Source organism: Formica exsecta, unplaced genomic scaffold (genome assembly GCF_003651465.1).
Source record: "Formica exsecta isolate Colony F162 unplaced genomic scaffold, ASM365146v1 scaffold425, whole genome shotgun sequence".
In the NCBI taxonomy this organism is placed as follows: domain Eukaryota; kingdom Metazoa; phylum Arthropoda; class Insecta; order Hymenoptera; family Formicidae; genus Formica; species Formica exsecta.
In genome coordinates, this window is record NW_021851492.1 from 618,884 (window position 1) to 639,802 (window position 20,919).

Sequence of the window (20,919 nt, forward strand, 5' to 3'; positions counted from 1 at the left end):
CTGAATTCGAGTATCGGTCGAGAAACCAGCGGGTTTCCGAGAGTTTGGGCGACAAGATGTTAACACGTGTGTTCTCTCCCACGTGTTGGAGCCAGGCCGAGCGAGACGAGGTGACACGATGTAATCTGAGACAGCCGAGTTTGACTCGAACTCGCCTCGAAGGAACCAACTCGCCTGCCGCGGATTTTGCTTTCCTTTGCTTTACTTTGCTTTGCTTTACACGAACGGCCGCGGGGAGCGCGCTCGAAGGATCTGTCTTTTACACACGGCAGGATGCACCTTGACAAAAGAGCAAAGTGTCACGAAGCCACGACCGAAGGGGCCGGTGTTGGGAATTTGCGTGCAATTTGTGCATACCGGTGAAGCATCTGCCCAAGCGAGAGCGTCATTCGTCCGCACATCAAAGGGGACACCGTAATAAAAAATGTATACGGATGCTGCGTCAAAGTGTATATCTGGTTGTTATATTAGTACGTTCCGCGTGTATCTCTTTCGTATTAAATTGTATGCGTGACGTGCAATTCATCTTACTTGATTGCCGACAATTTTACAACATCATAAGAAAGACATAAGTCGTTTTTAATTGAAAAATTCGCATATTACGCACGAAACATTTATACAGCTTTATTATTATCCTTATTGAAATAGCCGAATTTGTAAGAAATAGCTTAGAGAGCAATGCTGGATCAGCGAATTTTCCGTACGTTTAAATAAGTCGGGATATAAAATATATCCCTTTCACACGTGTCTTCGACGAATAGACAATGCCGCGCGATGTTGGTTGTTTCGTGAGATTCGTGAAACGGTGATGTGTGGGGGTGATGTGTAGCGTTGAAGAATGACGGAAGGTGAGACTACGCCTGGATCGTGCAGAATACATAAAGAGAAAAGGACGTTCCTATCTCCAGTAGTGTTAGCCAAGATATGCAGACACGCAACACGTGACGTTGCAATTTTTTCTTTCTTTTTTTTTTTGCAACCGACTAAATCGACCGACGCGAATCGCAGTTTCTTTGCTTTCGAAAAATTACCAATCAAGATGGAATTTGTACGGTAACACGTGAATACTATCGAGATGCTCTGGAGCGTAAATCTGCAACGTTGCATCATAATTATTCTTTCTGGCAATTGCGGTTTCCTTTCGCTAATGACACGCTATTGTCCGCAGCGAAGTAATGCGTGATATGAATAATGATGTCATGAGAAATGATAAATCAAATAAGGAAAAAAATGTATTTGTGTTTGTTTAATTTCTTGGATAAAAGTTCGAAATTGAAAGATATTGTATACATTTATTATAAAAATAGCACGATTGCACGATACATATACGATATTATATAATTATTCGCGCAATACAATGATCCTTTTATAGTAACGCGTAATCATTTCCTATGAATCACGCAAATATTTGCAGTCATCACTTCCAACGTGTGTATATCAAGAACGTGCTTATTTTCCACGCAATCGCCTGCCTTCTTCGAACGCTGCTCTTCTTATCGTTATCGTTCGCCGTAATTATTACATTGACATCAGCGCGATAAACGAGAATGACATCACTGTAACGCGATGAAAGTGAGAAACTAAACCTCTGAAAGAGAAAAACTACAATAGGAATCGGACATTAACATTGTTTGTTTGAATGAAACAGATAGACAGGCATGAGAAAAGCTGAGTCGAGACAGCTAAACAAACATTCTCATTTAGCTAATTGTAAGTGTAGTCAATCAACAATATGCACGCATGCAATGTGCGCGTGACGGGTCTTGCTCGCGTGCGAACACAACTCGCAAAACTTTCAGATCACTCTTGCATTTCACACTTACAATTAGCCTATGAATACTCGGCGCACAAATGCTTGATTCATTTGGATTTTTAACAAAAACGGCGAATTACTTAACTATCCATCAGAATTGGATACAAAAATAATATATCTAAAATAGAAAATAAAAATATTTGCGTATAAACTATTTTTCACATTATCTTATAGTTTATATGCAATAATAATTTATTTATATGTCGAAAATAAAATTTTATTGCATTTTTAACTGATCTTAATCAGATGTAAATGTTTCAAGTACAGTCTCTTGGGCTATTGATACGATTCTTTCATTTTCGTAAAAATGCTATCACATTCTTGCTATTATTAGATCTTGCGATCTTGCAATTTGCACGATGATGAAGCGATTCAGCTCCGATCGTGAATGATTCACGTTGTGCCTTTTCCTCTCGATCTCGATCGAATCTTTTATGGTTGGGCACACGAAAAAGAAATGATAGCGCCATCACGATCACGGACATCGAATGACGTGCACGTCACGCGTCATAATTGAATGATTATTGTTAACCGTAAATGAGTAGCCCTAGGAGGCATCCATAACAGTCATTAGATGGTGACTGAAAAATTCTTCGCGTCAATTTCTCGGCGACTGACAGAAGCTGTACACGTTTACGTCGCGCAGCCTGTAATTTTCATCATCGTCGAGAACGTCCTCCTCGCTTTCCTTTATGCCTCCCTTCAGCACCTTCACCCCCACATGCTTCACACACACACACGCACACAAGGTCATCTTAAATCATTAAATTATCGTTATCGTCTCCATATAAAAGCCACGTCCCGTCTTCACGGAAACCTCGTTTTTTTTTCTTCAAGATTTTTCCGGACTTCCTTTTCTGCGTCATTATTTTTATTCTTTTTAAGAGGTGCAAAGAGGTACTTTCATAGCAATCAAGGATGAGCAACTGTCCGCGAATGAACTTGCGGTAGCAAATCGTTCTTTGTTCGCGAGGAAGGTTTCCTCGAAACAAGCCGCACATAGGTTGAGAACGTGACGTCTCAAGGTTGAAGTATGCGTGTCGCGTCGTGTCTCGATACGCTTAAATAGTTTCCCATCGAGAACGGAAAAATCTAATTGGTTATCGGAAGCCATTACGACGGATACCGATTGATTTTATCCCTCTAATTTACGCAATTATATATCGCATTATTACTCGTTGTCGCTACAAGACGAGAATATATGTAACGATATGATTTAATTGAGCGTGAAGCTTAATTAGCGTTTATAATAAAGTTGATTAATCTGGTTAGCTATGAAAATTTTTGCGTTCTATTCTATTTTTATATTATCAACTTATTTCTCTCCGAGCTTCGTGATCTACTACTGAATGTAGAGGATGCAGCTTTGGATCTAAATCTTTTTTTTCTCAGTCTGTGGCTAAAACATAGTGGCGTATCGACTTTTACGGCCACCGCCTCACCAATTTTCGCGTAACACAAATCTTACCTGTCTTACTTGTTGACCCTCGAGTGTCTGTATTCGCCAACTATTCCCGCGGTTCATCGGAGATACGCACGTATGCATGCAAGATATATATTATATTATATATTGAATGTTATTTCTTTAGCAAGAATTTTCTAGGATTTTTTTCAAACTAAGTTTTGATGATGATCGTGCGGACTTTGTTCCGATAAGAATATATTTCCAGATTTAATAATTGTGTGTCTCTAGATATATAATACTACAAACCAAAAATAACTGTGTTAAATAAGATTAAAAATTGTACGATATATTAAAGCATCTCTTCGCCTCTGCCATGTATATAACTCATGATGTTTTTCGTCTAAGACTTACAGAAGCAAAATACTAGAGCTCTGGATAATGAATCCGTATGAAATGCTTCAGATGTATCGACTCTTGTACCTGCAAACAAAAAAGAGAAAGAAATCAATACCTCGTTTTTCTCTCCTTCGTATCATTCGCCCTTTTCTTTCGCCCTTGACTCTGACTCGCTCTCTACTTCGCGTCTCGCGGTTTTACTCGTCTCTTTACATACCGCGTTCACCTACCCATTGGACGTGCACCAACAGATGCAGGCACGTATATATATGCACGCAGGAATTCGCAGACACGGCGCAGCGATAGTTGATTAAACGTTGTTTTAATCGTGAATACCGAGTTTCTGTCAAATAAGATCTTTCGTGTTTGTTATTAATCGGTTATTATTTGGACCCCTCATAAAAATCGGTAAAGTGTCGAGTGTTACATGTGACAAAGCAAGGCGTGAGGATGTAAATGGAATCAGTTATGACGGCCGGAAAGATTCGGTCGCGGAGATTCGTTTTATCTCTGTTGCTTTATCTTTGATTTTATAGCTTGACGACGTTAAGCGTAGCTGATAATGTTATTATCGATCTTCTTTTATCTCCGCTTTATGAACGAGAATGATATTACTCTATCTGATCTACAAAATTTCTCGTCAATTTAGAAATAAATTTTATACAAAATTTCTTAAGAATTACTTTAGACTCTCTATTTTTAACATCTTCAGGATATGTCAATTTATTTATTTACTTTACTTCAAAGTTACAATAAATGTCATTCATTTATTAATTTATTCACCCGAAATTTAGAACTTTTATGATAGATTAAGGAACAGAAACGGTGAATAATTTCGTTCCGCGATCTTGCCTGAGGGCGTTTCTTATAAAAATCTTTCAAAGTAATTTTGCGCGGTTTTATTTCTCCGTGCATAACGACACGCAGGTGCGCGATCGATCGGCGACTCTACGTCTCCGCGTTCGTATTCCACGCGAGCGCGAGCGGCACCGCCGACGACGTTAATTTCAATGGGTTTCACGTCGCTACTTCCACCCCCGATGACCTCCTGAAAAGTAATCTCATGCCCCATAAACTTCGCGGATTCGCGCGCTGAGCTTCGACGAATTTACGACGTCTGAAACCGGTGATTTGGGTGCCTCGTCGCGTTACGGCATACCGACGATTTCCTCTCGGAGAGAAGGAAGGGTATAGTCGAGGAAAGACCGCATACAAAGAGGGGCATTGCTTCTTTATCCTGCGATATACACATATGTTCCAGAAATAACGCCACATCCACGGGTCGGCTGGTTCATCTCTTCTGTTTCATCAGAGGCCCCGCGCGTATTCCGGCTTGAATCGCGACTAAGTTTGCTTACCTTTCGCCACAACTTGCACCGCGTGTCTCTTTCATATATTTCACTCTCTTTCGTGGAATATATCGTCCGTTTACGAACCATATGTGTATACATTTAGGCGGCTACACCGCCTCGATGCATTGCTGGAAACCATACTACTGACATGTCGTGTTTTTCGTTGAACGAGGCTAACAAACCGTTTTCGGGGAAAAAATCGTGTGGTAGTAACTGGGTGGTAACTTTGATATCGTTGAGTTAAAATTTCGAATCATTTTGTTTCTATGTTTGTATGTATTGCTATATATATCAATATTTTGCTCCAATTTAACATTTATAATATTTATGATTGAGAATGTCTTTTATACATAAACAAGATTGCAAGCGAAGGAGAAAGAGCTACGAAATATAATGCATATATTTGAAGAAAGTATTATTCATTTGCGAGCGAATTTATTCGAGTGGGACAGTAAAAATCGCATCTATATCCGTAAAAGATTATAGCGAGCTGGCAGAGAATCGCGCTCGACTCTTGAATCGCGTTTCCGGCGCGCAATCACACTTTTCCTGGCTATTACACTTCATTTCCTTGTCCATCTCGTACGCCTGCACAAAGCGGTCCTTTTAAGACTCGCGCGTTTACCGCATTGGCTGTACGGCCCGGATTTGTATAGACTTTAAGAGCGCGGCCGTGCCCGTAACACGGCGGTGTCAAGTCCCCGCGCACAAAGGGGAAAAGAGAGAGAGAGAAAGAGACACATGCATACACGCGCGGCCGACGTGAGAGGAGCAATAAAGCGAACGGCATCCTTCTGTGTCCACAAAGGGTGACGGATTCGATCCTCTCGAAACGAGCAACGGACCGAGATGTGGCCCTGTCGCTTCCGCCGTCGCCGCGCCGCCCGAGTTTTTACTTTTATTGCGGCCACAGAGAGGCGACGTTAGCTCGGCACGACGGGCCCGGGGGCCCTACTTTCGTGTAAACTCGTGTGAAACGACGCTTTATTGGTTTATTTTTAAGACCGCGTGCTCTCTCTCGCGCGCGCAACTCGCGTGAGCGCGGCGCGAGAAGCAGCAGTGCCGTAAAACTCGACATCGGGACTAAGCTCGACGTTTAGGAACTAACCGCAGCTCGACCGGAATGTCTTTTTTTTTATAATGGTCGTAAGAGCCACATGCGTGTCCATCCGGGGGCCGAGTGCGCGTAAATATTCTGACGCAATGAACGACGGAATGAACATCCAAAGGAATAACGAATTATTTCACTCGTCCAGAGATCGTGTATCTCGAAATTTGCTTTCAAATTCTTAGCCATTCGTACGCCCAATCTATTCCCGTAATTCTACTTTATGTTCCATAAACAGAAACGAACAATCTAAGTTTGTGATATCGAGAAAGTATTTTAATTATTCTTGTCGCGGAAAAAAATTATTTGAAATCTTTAACGAGAAATATATATGTATTTCTTTGCTTCGCGCCCAGTTGCATTCCTTTCGAGCGACCTTTCGAGACTAATGCAGATCTAAGATCGCCTAATGCCTCACAGGGAACATCGCTGGATCCTTATATAGAAAAGACGTTTAATTAACATTTCCCGATGACCGCGGGCGGCCGCCACGCCGACTGCCTCACGTCACTCTCGTTCGCGCGCGTTCACGTCAACGCCAGAGATTGCTCAACCTCTCGATCTCCTGCCATCGGCGTCGGCTTTCAGTAACGGCGCGCGTTATACTTGGTATCTAACTGAAAGTGTCATGGGAAATCATATTCAATTTTACGTGCTTAAAAGGACAGATACATAGTAATAGTGCGATAATAGTAGTACTCTCTCGCGCGTATTCATCTCCAGCTGTTCTCGGTGGCTTTGACGTTTGTAAAACTCTCTATGCTAAATTTGATTGTTGCGGTAACTTTTTTCCTCGAAAAATTTACGCCATTGTATATCAGAGATAAAGCAATCGCTAATCTGTTAGCTGAACCTTTTCCCACATTTAGATATTCTCTAATGCGACGTGGTTAATTGATATGCCATGATGTTCAATATAAAATGAAGTACTTAAAGTCAGCGTGCGTCGGGTTCTCTCGCGAGATAAATATAGCCCTGTTCGTTACCGCACACGGTGACGATAGAAAAACGAACGTACGAACAGCCATTAAGACGTTGCGTCGCTTAATAAACACACCGTTGCTACTCGACGGACTAAGCAATTCGCCGAGAGTAGTTGGCGAGGCGCGGCGAACCATGTCGTAACCCCGTCTGCGACTTCATCTGCTTTCGGTAATGCCAGAAGTCGCCGTGGAAGTCTTGATAGAGAGAAATAACAATGATCCGCGCTGTGTGCAACTCGCAGGCAATCAGTGTCAATCACGATGATTACCTCCGAGGGTAATTACCGATCAGCTCGAGAGAAATTTGCAAGTTTCTCGATACGCGTATGAGTCGGCAAAAGTTCGATACATAGAACAGTACAGCATCCTTTGTTAACACAGGGTATATTCGTATAATTTGCTTGCACAGTAACGCAATATGTGATGCGTGCACGAAACAAATTTATAAAAATACAGATGAGATCGTACACGTGTAACTATTTCTCTTATATTTCATTCCTTTTAGTCCGAGATATTTTGCTTTATATAATATATTATTTAACATAATACGCTTAAACGTTATATTATATTTACGTCAATAATATTCTCAGAGATTGTACTGTGTGCACACACACACAGACAAATGTGTGACGTAATGGACGCATTATTTCATCGCTTGCGACACGTTTACGAGAATTTCGGAGTAACTCGACGTCGCGTTGGATGCAATAACTTGCAATCGCGAAATTCATATTACATTGGCGTAATGTTATTTTGTCGCAAATCTATTAAACGTCGTGTGTGGACCATTGGAGATGGATGACATTTAATTTCCTCCACTGCGAGGATTATCCTGTAATTCAATTAACTATGTAGCTATAGATAATCTTGCGCATCGTGTAGCGTTGTAATCATGCAACGATCTAAAATATTTCCCAACTAATAATCAAGTAAAAAAAAGTAAAATACAGAAACGACAATTTTAAAACATTATAAAATATTTTGAAACTATCGATATTCGCTTTTTACAAAATGTTGTAGAAGAACTCCGTCGATTTAGAAAACATTAATGACGAATAAACAATAGCCGAGTCGAAATAAAGTATTTTCGGAGTCAAAGCGATCGATTGTCGAGACATCCCGCCTCGCCGTTAATCAACTAATTCAACCGCCGAATTTAAATTGTACCATTGGCGCGTATACGTTTGTCCGTCCATCAGGCTTTCGGTAATCGCGCGTGTCAGCAGATTATAGGATTCCTACCGATATTCAGCGCTTGTACAAGCGGAACCAGACATTATGGTAAGTGCGTGTTCTTCGTTCACCTTCTCGAGCCCCGATATCGCACCTATTATACGGATCCTGGCCGACAAGAGAAACGAACGAGGGCGAAAAATCGGCGTGAACTTTAGTGCAGAAGGATCACTACAGGTGTATTATTAAAGAGAATTTATTTGATAAGGGTTGTGTAAGAAAATCGATAAAAGTATGATTATACACATATTTAACTAATCAATAATACAACTCCATTCAAATATAAGATGTTAACTCTTTCATAATTTATATAAGATTATTTTATTCATGATTATTTTTCGACGCTAGAAAATAGCTAACATTAATAAACAAAATTATTATGCACGAAAAATTTAGCAATTCTTATGAATTTTGAAGGTATTGAGATATGAAAAATATAATCCTAACAATAAGTCAGTATACGTTTTTAGATAAACGCAATTATTATTACCGTGAAAAATAAACCCCAGACAATTCTAGATATATAATAAAGTACGCTATTTTAGATTTATACTATATAAATATCTGAATCATTAATGAGGACGGTAATGATTATTAACGTCGGTAACGGTATCGATTTCACCAGTTTTCAACTAAATGCGGATTCGTTATGGCACGCTCGTCGCGGCAAATTAACCACATTAAGCGCCGTGTTACATCTGTTAGAACATGAAAATAACCGCGAGTCCCTCTCAGTCCGGGGTTTTATAGGCCCTTCTCGGACCAGTTAAAACGGTTTTTTGCGACACTCCATCGGAATTCGGTCCCTCTCTTCCCCCTACTGCGGGACTCGAGAAGATTGCGAAGAGAGAAAAGAAGAGAGGAAATATTGTTATTTCTCGTTTCCTACTCGGAATTCGGGCGAAATGTATTCCACTTCATCATAGGATACCTACGTGTGTTATTCCTAGAGAGAAAAAACTAGAAACTGTGGAATGTAAGTGAAAAATAGAAACATTAGCGCTTTAACACTTTTGAATTATAAATGTATCTGAGAATATTTCGATTTGATGATAAAATGAAACTAATCACATTTTTGTTATATGGAAATACAATTATACAAGAAATATTTTTAACCGTATTTAATAATTCCATATATATATTATTTTCCGCTTAATTATACCATTTTAATCCTTCATTGTAAGAATTCATAAATGTCATGTCTCTTATGACATTTTTTTCAGATTCTAAAATCGAAGCTTTATTATAATTTCAAAATTTTATTATATTATATTCTGTTTTCGAGAAGTTTTATTACTCTCGTTCTCTAGGACCATCATAATCATGTTATTGAAATAAGACCAAGAGGCATCGAGTCAACAACGGTCCAGATGTGCAGGCAAAGTTCGGGGGCTAAATTACTTCACGAAGAGAGACGAGTCGCGAGCATCTAATTCGGGCCGTTCTTTCGACACGTGCACCACGCGCGACGACATTACACAACGAGTATACTTAACCGAAATCTGTTCACGTACATTCGGGTTGATTCGGGTTGACTCGTGTAGCCGCGATTTTTACACGATTTCTTTCGACGGCGTATCTCGTCGAGACTTGCTGCGCTCAACCGAACCGATCCTTAGTAAATAACAGGGTCGTTCTCTCGTGGATGCATACTGCGGGGTGCAATCAACCGCGATTGCGATACGTCGATCATCGTAAGACCGTCGCTCTCATCGCGAGGATCGATTATTCGCTGTTACGTTGCAGATTTAGAGATCGGATCAACAGGTATCCCGAAATGATACGCTTTAAACGCGTAATGAAGAAGATGTCGGTACTTCCTTCATGATACCACTTTAAGTCTCAAATTTTAAGTCAACGTTCTCTCCATTTTACGAAAAGATCATCAGTTGCAACTTTGCTTTTTTTGTACATTTTTTCTTTTTTAACTTGTATTTGTAACAAGGTATTATACATGATAGAATCACATAAAGATAAATATTACATTCCAAAATTAAAATCCGAGTTATATGTATAAAACAGTTATTTTTATCCTATTCTCTTCTTTTTATATATTCATATTGTACGAAAATAACATTTTTTTCGTGCGGAATATATTGCATATTTATTTCCAGCATCCGTGAAACAGAAAGAGAGGGTTATCGTTGTCAAATATATATTTCACCATCCTTATCTGGGGCTCTTAGCCATGGACACAGTGCTCTACTTTAGATATATTCCCGGGCGTTGCAATTTTTACGAGGTGGGTGGGGAAGGGGAGGGAATTGCAGCCCCGTACACCGGAAGTCTAGGGACTCTGAAAGCGTGGAGAATCCGAGCACATTACCGTAATCGCAATCGACCAATCGTCGGGCCCACCAATGGAGAGACATTATTTCTCCAGGCCTCGAAATAGATCGTGCAAGTACTTTCGTGGCCCACATGCCCCCGACAACGGACACTTCCAGGTAGATATTGCTCGGCGGAGAGAGAAACTAAAGGGAGCGTGAAAGAGAGAAGAGACACGAGTGAGCGAAAAGGAAAAAGGGGAAGGGCCCTGATAGAGGCTCGAAAAAGCTGCTATCGCGGCGCACCTCGATCCCCTCCTCTCGCTCGTGTCAGCTCATGGAATGACATTCGTTCTGGATTATTTATCGCCGTGGAAAATACTTTCAAGTGTCCTCCGTCTTGCCTGGACTCGGTTAACCGCGCGATAAGAAGAGATACTTTTCTCCCATCTCTTTCTCTCTCTATCACCGCTCAACGCCCAACTTGCTTTACGCTCTCTCGGTCGGTTTCTTCTACGCTCATTCTTATCTGAAATTTTGTTCCGTCCGACGAGGTACGCCATTCGCCCACGTTAACCCTCGCCGACGTATGAAAGAAGGATGTAACAGAGGGAGAGAGGACATTGTTCGAAGTGTATTTCTTTCCTTTCCCGTCCCCGTTTCTCGTTCTGACAGGAGATACCGCGAGCACGCTGATGTCTAAAGTTCCACGTGCACCTTCTCTCCCCGCCATGTGGTTTTCTGAGTTGTTTTCTACGTTTACCAGGCTTATCTGCGTGTACTGCATACGTTGGTCCCCGCAAGATTAACCGGATACGCGACGTTTTATTAAAGCTTAAATTTATGTTTGAGACATGTGGAACAATACAAAAAATTCAAGAATCAGTTCAAAGAATGCGAACGACTGGAGTTGAATATGTTATCAATAGCATTATATTTTCAACTTTTTTTAGATTTATACCATCTCTAATTCATGATTAGAATTCGAAATTTATTTATAATTTTGTGTACACATATCCTATGCGCACCGCATACATAGATAGCGTATTGAATGATGAATGCCATCCACGCTCTTTTCGTCCATCTTTCAAATTCGCATCGATCAGATTGGTATTTCGTGGCGGATCATGAATGTTTTCTCTTGAACGCGTGCTTGCGGTTAACCTCAAGACCGAAAACCTGTTCGGTCCTCTCTTGCTGGAGATGGATCTTTGATGACGTTGCTGACGAGCCTCGTCAATGGAATTGCTCTCCTCTGTGAGTCTCTTTCGCGAATATTTTTGAATCGGCTACTAATTCGTGGCGAGTTTTTCCCAAATAAAAGAAATCGCTTTTTTTTCATATAATCTTAAACTTTTATTCTTTTACTTTGAATGATTATTTTAATAGATTGTTTAATAGATTAAAAAATTATAGATATTAGAGAACAATTATAATATTTTATCTGTTAAAATTTATGTTTGACATATCAGAATAAATCTTGATTCGTGAAAACATGATAATATGAAAGTGCGAGTTGAGCTTGATAGAAAGGGAAGATCGTGCATTAGCATATGGATTGTTTGAAAAAGAGTGATCGACGTATCAGAATTTTTTATGCTCGATTTCTCTCGTCAAGTATATCATCTTTCGAGCAGCCAGACTAAATTGTCGAGTGCTCGCGCAAAGGATTAATGTCCTGCAAATCAAATCCGGAATTTGCTTGTCCCATGAACGATTTGGGATAACGTGCAAATAAGTTGTAGAATTCTTTTCTCACCTGTATCTCTTTCGTCGGACGGACCACGACAAGTCGGATTAGCATCAGTCCGTCGATTTCGTGCCAACCGTCTTTATATTCGTAAGACCTTTTTCAATGTTCTTCTCTCTTTCATCCTCCTATCTTCAACCCGTTTTTTATCCGATTTCGTTCGATAATTCTTTTCAACGATGTCTCTTTAAACTTGCCAAACACACGAGGCTTCTGCCTTTCGATAATATCATCAGCTGTCGTCTTCTTCGCGCTTGCTTCTCACGATTATATATTGTCTCATGTTATATTGCAGATTTCGCAATCAATTGCGCGTGCGTTTTAATCCGCAGGTTTTACGATCGATTCATTTTTAATCCACATGACACATCTCTATATCTATAAATTTAATTATAGTGGATATATCCATCGTCCAAGACGTAATATATGAGAAACATATTTTTGAAAGTATATAATCCTCGTGACAATACAATTTTTAACTGTCATAAGCACAGCATTTTAGATAAAGACATCATATAGATTGATTACAAGAAACCTACTATAAAATAATTATTACTTAGATAACGTTTTTAAATTAGCATTTACATGTAGATATATTGATAAGATGACGTATTTATTTACACATGCAGATAATATACATTTAATTAAAATGCCGTATTTGTTGAATAAATATAAATAAGTATTGCTAATTATAATTCAGAGCATTTTGCGACACGTATAATCGCGTTTATGTCGCAATTACGCCATTTTACTACCTACTTAGTATCACGCACACACAAGTAATTACAAATATCATTTTGTTTCGCCGTAATTTACGCGGGGGTAAATGTTATCTTAGCAGCGTGCAACCCATTCCGGATATCCTGTCGAAATAATCGTAAGATCAGAGACACTACTGCTCTCCTGGGACATCCCTACCGGAAACGAGTGCCGCTCGTACAGACGAGCCGCTCGCTCGCACGATATTATCTCTCTGATAAAGTGTCGACGAGCGAACAGATATACCAATTAGGACGTGCGATAACGATCTCGATCAAGATGTCACTCTAAACCGATTGAATCGTAGAAATATCATAGTCGTTTGGCCCTCGCGCTATTATCGATGTATTAAATGTTATCTACAGTAATCGCGTATAATCACACGCTGTAAAACGCGCTTCTAAGCATACGAATAAATATCGGAGCAAACGGGCGATCGTCATAAAGATAAGTCATGTTTACAGAATCATAGTCGTTTAAAGACGTGATGGCACGACCATTGAAAATGATAGTGAAATTAAATTCTTGTTATGATACCGGATTGATTAATACGAGTAATTAAACTCTCGGGAAGCTGGATGAGAAACACGAAAAACATCAAACATTTATTTTATAAGATAAATCATTCGGTTTTATCTGCAAACAGATACATTTTTCGGCACTTGCCTATATAAAACCATTAAACCAATAAAAGGAGACAAATATTGTTTTCTTTAGCGAGCGATAATCGATCGTTATCCATGTGAAAAGGCACGCCGGAATGAAACACATATTCAATAGAATTTCTACATAGTAACAATGAATTGCCGATGACGTCTCATTAAGCGCGAAGTTGAGTTTGTTGTTATAATTACAGTATCTGTCGCGCACAAATTGCGAATTTCCTGCGTTATAATTATGCGGATCGTAATTAGTACATTCTCGAATTTCACGAGGTGAAGTTTGAATACACTGTAACATTATACCTATCCTTATTAATGCATAATTTATAGTCGAAAACGTCTCGATTTCAAAGCATCAAGTCTCAATGCCTCTTAATCGATAAATCCAATTATGCACAGAAAGAGCAATGCAAATTGTCGAAATTATCGCGCGCGCAGCGGTGGAGTTACTTTTATTATAATTTATATATATTTATAATGTGTGTGTGTGTGCGTGTATAATGAAGAAGTTTTCTCTTTTCTTTTTGTAATATGAATTGTATTAATTTTATATTGTGACATTATATTGGATTATTTTCTTTTTATTATTAAATGATAAATACTCGATGGTTAATCTCACGATATTTTAATATTTTGTTGTTTAAAAAAATACAACAATCATAACAGAATATAAAATATCTGGAAAATAATATTAAATGTACATTATTTTCGGACTTTTGAAAGAGTTCATGTCTTTTTCGCGCAGCGTCGCTCACTATGCGGTAGTTCCGATCTAGGATTTTTCCAGGATCGAGACACGCATTCAGCTCGTAGAATCGCAGCGAACGTTTCCTTCTTGAGCCGTCAATAGGCACCGACACGCGTCGGTAGCATAGTTTGCTGCGCGTCCCATCCGCGTGCAAAAACACGTCTTTTTAGCGCGGCCGAAGGCGACGGGGCCGACGGACGACAAAACGAGCACAATCGAGGTGAATTCGGAATATCGAACGAGCGGAAACGCTTTGTAGAACCTGTGCTCGTTCGCCAAGTTCCAAGAAGAGACGAGATCTCTTCCCGATCTCTCTCGCTCTTTGGCCAGCAGTTACTCTTCCCTCTCGACTTCGGAGCCGCGATCCCCGACGCGACATGTCTCCACGTCGTCCATCTCGCTGTCGTTCTAGGATTCGCGCGATCCCTCCCGATGTCCGACCGATTCGTTTCGCGATTCTCTCCTCCATCCTCGTCCGTATTCTCGCTCTCACTTCGAGCCGACGACGATGTAGCGGATAGAAGCGGCTCGCAGAAGGAATGCGAATGGCTAGGAATTGGCGCGAGACGAAAGGAAAAAAGAAAGAAAAAAGAAGCAAGTGGATGCACATCGTTTCGCGTTGCACGACTCCATCTCAAAGACCACTCTTCAAAGTCGATTTGCATACGCGCGAAAGGGCCACCAACGGGCGCCGATGTTGGCCGAAATTAGCGAAGCACGACGTCGATAATACGGATGCCTCGTTTCTCTCTTTTCAGGAGGGATTAGAAAATGCATAAAATTTTTACGCACGTCCGCTCGTTCGGCAAGCTGCGCTTGTTCCGTCGCTCGTTAACGCTTATGAAACGGCGCGCGAAAAGACGCGCGTATAGCAAAAAAACGGTTAAATATCCAGCCAAAATCCTCCCGAAGTAACCGGACGCTTCGCGAGCCATTATATCGGCTGCCTTAGCGAGCAGCCGAATATTTTATCGTATTTTTATGGCGATCGAGTCGTGGGCATGGAACCATGTATCGTGTAAGCGAGTTCTTTTTTCCCGTCCAGGACGCGGTTACACATTTACGCCTTCTCGTGTAAACATCCTTGTAGCTACACGTCACGCGGTTAAATTTCTCCAAAAAAAGTCACGATTATATAGAATGTCGGTATATTTTATCGAAAAAACTTTGCGGTTGGATTTTACCCTTCAATTAGTTTAACAGGCAAAAAAATTGTAAGATAATCATAGTTTTAATCCGCGGAAAAAATTAATTAAAAATTCACGTGGAATCAATTTTATAAAACTATAGTGATATTAGTAAATTAATAAAATCGAATGAAATCACAGTCTGCTGGCGAATTATTATCATCAGCGTAGGTACCTAAGCGAAGCGGATAAGGACAATTTATCGCACATTAATCGCATTTAGCAGGCGCGTCTTGTACTTAAAACGCCATTAGTTCTTAATTTACATCGCCGCAATGTTGCGACATCGTAATCTCGCATTGTACTGTCGGACTTCTCGGCGGAGAAAGAAAAATTCTGCGCTTTGATGAGCGTTTCCTCGAGCGAGCCGAGTACAAACCAGAGTCTTACTCCATGCGACCTTGCACGCAGCGATCTCGCCTTGGAATCGGCGTTCTCACGTTATCGTACAGCGAATACTGTCTACTCGATATCATGCTTGCGCGCGGTCAGCGATAATAGCAATGGCAATAGTTACGAAACAGGCAAACGATAATAGCACGAACGTGAACGGATCGTCTACCCGAGAGCGATTTCTACCGCGTGGTACGTATATTCAATTTAGTTGCGCCTTTCACGCATTAATGATAATGACACGAAACCCTGGACGAAGGACAGTCGAGAATTCCGTGCGTGGAATTCCGAGGCGTTGGCAAGATTTATCGCGATTTGAGCCCCGGTTCGATGCATTTACACGATGTTCTCAAAGCGTGTAGTCGGCTAGATTATGATTGCGGTTCCGCGAAATGATCGATTCATCCATAAGTATTCATTAATCTAGCAGGACCAAGACCCGAGGCGTTACGTGGCCTATGGTTGAGTCAATTATTATCAACCGATAAAAATGCATTCTCTAATTGCGATTATATGAGAACAATATGGATCAGTGTTTTGTAATAGCTCTAGAAATCACACGCAGAGAATGCTTTCTCGCTACTTTTATAGCCCCATATAGCATAACCATTATTCAACATATGACATTACAAAAATGCGAATTAATATCATTAATTAATATTAATAGTTATTTCATTTATATATAAAATTTATATAAAATATAAAGTTTTGTACTCTTTTAAAATTATTCTTCACGGCTTAGATCGCGCAGAATTCTTGATAATTGTCTAAGAATTTTTTTAAGCGGCATAGCGTGCAATACACGATGAATCGAAATTACACGTAATGCAACCTATTATTGAAATTTCCATTGATCGCTTCCGGGACACGAAGTAATGCTGCGCGTGTAGCAGGAAGGTTTCCTCGCTTACGTAACTTCAACTATGCGAACTCTGACCGAAGCATCGTTAACTGCCGCTTTTATGCTCCACAAGTCGTACCTTTGCGATGAGGAAATAGCGCGTTTGTACGGTCAAGATATACACACACACAATAAAATATTATATAAGAATGTAATTAAGAAGCAAAAAGTGCCATGCAAAGTCACCAATCCGTGGTAAGAGAGAAAGAGAGAGAGATATTAATTATAAGAAATTATAATTATCGAAATTATTGACACGTTCGAAAAATATAGAATAACTTCGTTTTTACTGAGACACGCGAAATGCATTCTGATCTAGTATGTGTGATTGTATATCTATAAAATAAACACTATAAATGGGTATCTATTTCTATATGTTGATATAGAGAGGCGTCGTTTTACTTCAGAGTATTGTGTATTATTGCATTTCGTGTTTCTTAAATCCCTATTCCTATATTTTATTGTTTCTTGACTGTTATCCGCGGCACATACGACTCTTTCGCGCCATTTTCGCGGCTAGATAAGACGCTAAAGTCGCCTCGTTTATCTTGCCGACCCCCGAGGTCTCGACTCTAACGACGGTACAATTTGTTCCGTGTATATTCGGACCGTTCAAACAATGGGTGTGCGCGAGCGTCATCGTTATCGGCTTGAGCAAATGCGGAAAAATCTAGCCGCCGGTTTACATACCCGTGAGTCACCGGGACGAAGATGGAGAAAACGTGTCGCCGCGTATTATTAGGAAAAATGTCACGCGCACACACCTTTATACACTCGTAAAAACATTCGCAAAGTCGTGTCGTAAAACGTTTAGAGACGCGCAGCGTTATAGTTACGATTGACCGTACAAGCGGCTGGCGCGATTATATAGATCCTTATATATAGAATCTTCTACAGAGATTTTTTTAGCGCGCGTCCGATCTTTGATGATTTAATTTGACCAAAATGACCTCGATTTTCTAGATTAAGAGCATCGGACACTGTCGCACAGAACCGCCTTCTAACGACTTCTTTCGTCTTGCCAGCTTTTGCCCGCACGCTTCGTTTGCTCTTTTTAAAACAGCTGACAACGGATTCGGCCGTGTTAGCGTCCTGGTTCTTCACAATCTCCTCCTTGTACCACGAAGATCACATGTGGTGATAAAAAATATTTTTTACTACATCGGTGATAAAAAATATTATCACCGTATTTATTATGGACAACTGGTCTACTAAGCCGAGAAGAAGTCTAGAAACGATCAAGCACATACGTGAGTCCGCGTGTTCGATTCACGCACGTCCGACAGCCTAGAGTGCTTAAAGTTTCTTCTTAATTTGCCGGCGCTCACTTAAGGGAATCACCCTAAAAAACACTCGGGACATTTTTTAGACACACGTTTAAAGCCGATGATTAATATAACTTACACGTATATGTGATGACAACATTTTACGATATGTCAATATATTTTAATATTTCAATATATTTTAATATTTTTTATTCGATCGTAACTGTTTATAAGATAATATAATGTGTACACTTTGAAATACATTACTTGTATAGTTATACAGAAAAGAGTAAATATAAAAGCAATTTTATCGCCAGAACGGAAAATACATTTTTATTGATTAATTTTGTTCTAAAAAAGATGAATATTGAAAATATCAATGGACTCATAATTAATAATTCGCGCGAAAATGTAATTTTATCAATTCGATAAAATATAGCATTCTTAAATTTTAAAATGAAGATGATTTTCCTTTTTTTTATAAGTTATATAACATTACGGACTAACAGTCTATAATGTTCAATGCGATATGTCTACAATTTGAATTATTCATAATAGGGAGATATTTAAAAAACAGCAATTCGTATAAATATCTTTCATATAAATTATTTAAATTCCTCAACTTTGAGCGATGTGCAAAATACCAAGTCTATTATTTGTAACTGTAATCAGCAAATAGAATCACGTTATAGCAAGTGCAATTTTTAATATATTCTTATCTGATAATTCGTCAAATTTAAAATTATATATCATTGTCATGTATCAGATATTGCCAAAAATACGTATAATCATCATTTATATGAAATGATGCGATGTTTGCATTTTGTAAAACGCCGAAGGCAAACGTGTTACACATCGTATAAAAAATGCATTATTGGACCGAACGTAAATAGGAAAAATATTCAACTCTAATCGTGGAAAGGCGTTTAAACCGCTTGCTGGCCTTATGCCTTCTGTGGCATAACGAGAGTTTTTAAACCATAATATTAATTTAATAAATAAATATATATATATGCCATCGTAAGAGGTTTGTGAAAACATATATATGAAATATATTTTAAAGACTTCCAAAATAAGAATAAGGAGAAATATAAGAACATTTAAAAATATACTGAACCAGTTGCTGGCCGTGTAACGTGTATAAGTCAGAGCCAACCCAACGAAAACGTAAGATGCACGTCTCTTCGCCGCCAGTTCTTGAAAAGGGGTTCTTTCAGATCTTCTTAGATTTCCGCGCGACACGATCGTCACATTAAGTGAGATCAAACACCCAAACACGAGTTGTTTATGTTCGTGTGTTGACATTCCATTAGGAGTTATTATTTATCTCGCAGACAGAATTAAGCCATGAAAAAAATGTTGGTGCGATTCGACTCTTGCTCTTTCTCGAACCGGGATGAAGAGGAATTAACAAATATTGCTGTTCCATCTGACTTCGCATGTATCATCTGTTCTATAATAATCGAGGGCATAAGGTAATTAAAAATTTCGAAGCTATAATTGAATGTGAAATATAACTTAATCGAATAACTGTGAGGTCTAAAAACTAAACTTTTATTTCCGATATATCGTTCTTCTTGATAAACTTTTTAATCGTTATCGGAAAATAGATTCGAGTTTACTTGTTTTAGATTGTTTCTGTAAATAACGCAATATATAATATATCGCTAACAAGATCGATAGATTTAATCGCCCTAATGATTTAGGGATTCGATAAGTATCATGGTGCATAAAGCTAATTTGACATTCGTTCTCTTACTTTCTCTATCAAATTATTAGATATATAACTGCCTAGCGGCAACATTAAGACCATTGTTACAAGCCCCTCCGTAAATATTATATACGATCGACGAATGTGAAAAAGGTACTATACACATGACAGATACACATATGGTGATCGATAAGAGACGTTATATATACAGACAGATGGGGAATGAAATTGTGCAATCTGAGGAAAACCGCAACTATTATTTATCGCGGCGCAGCAGATGAATAGTAGATATCGCTCGTCAGAATTATTCAGACTAATGAGTAATAGTCTTTATTGTAAATTATTGTGTAACGCCCACGACATTGCAATTGATCGAGTAAGTATTCAACGAACATTATCGCGCGTTCGCCGATTTTGAAATATTCATGTATCACCGATCGCATTTTCTTTCTCGGCGCGAATTACGCGAGATTATATATCATTTTTACATTCGTCGCCATTATAAATTGATTGAGAGAACGTGCGAATATCAAGAAATGACGCTAAATTTGACATTTATCTTTATTTCTTACCAAACTACCAGATATGAGCGGGCTCTATTACAACCTTAAGATCATAATTTCGTTTGTAAAAAATCGAAATCTCGATATAAGAGTATATAATCTATAAATCAATGTTTCACGTTCAATTAATATTTTTAAATCAAGTTTTATATCAAGATTAAAAATTCGCGATATATTTTCGCAGAGATATTATTTATAATTCTCTAATTCGCTATTTATTTTGCGAAAGTTGTCCAACATAGAAACGCAAGAATAAAAAGTTTCCTCATTCTATCTCTTTTCATCATCCGTCGTTTCTCTTTGAGACGAGAAAGACATCTCCGATGAAATCTGATTCAGCGATGATTCAGCGGACATTCCACGGGTGAACACTAATTTGTCGTTTCGCCTTTACATCCTGTCGTTGAATTGTCACTTACGGAA

General features: G+C 39.2%; 1 long non-coding RNA gene across 1 annotated transcript in view; it reads right to left on the reverse strand.

Moving 5' to 3' along the window:
* Positions 1–1,083: 1,083 nt before the first annotated feature.
* Positions 1,084–20,919, reverse strand: part of LOC115240399 — a 76,876-nt gene continuing 57,040 nt past the window's right edge. Inside the window, exons 2-4 of the long non-coding RNA XR_003884770.1 lie at positions 3,630–3,698; positions 3,282–3,516; positions 1,084–1,588 (exon numbers count right to left, since the gene is read on the reverse strand). This is a non-coding gene — a long non-coding RNA (uncharacterized LOC115240399). The remainder of the gene's footprint in view (positions 1,589–3,281; positions 3,517–3,629; positions 3,699–20,919) is intronic.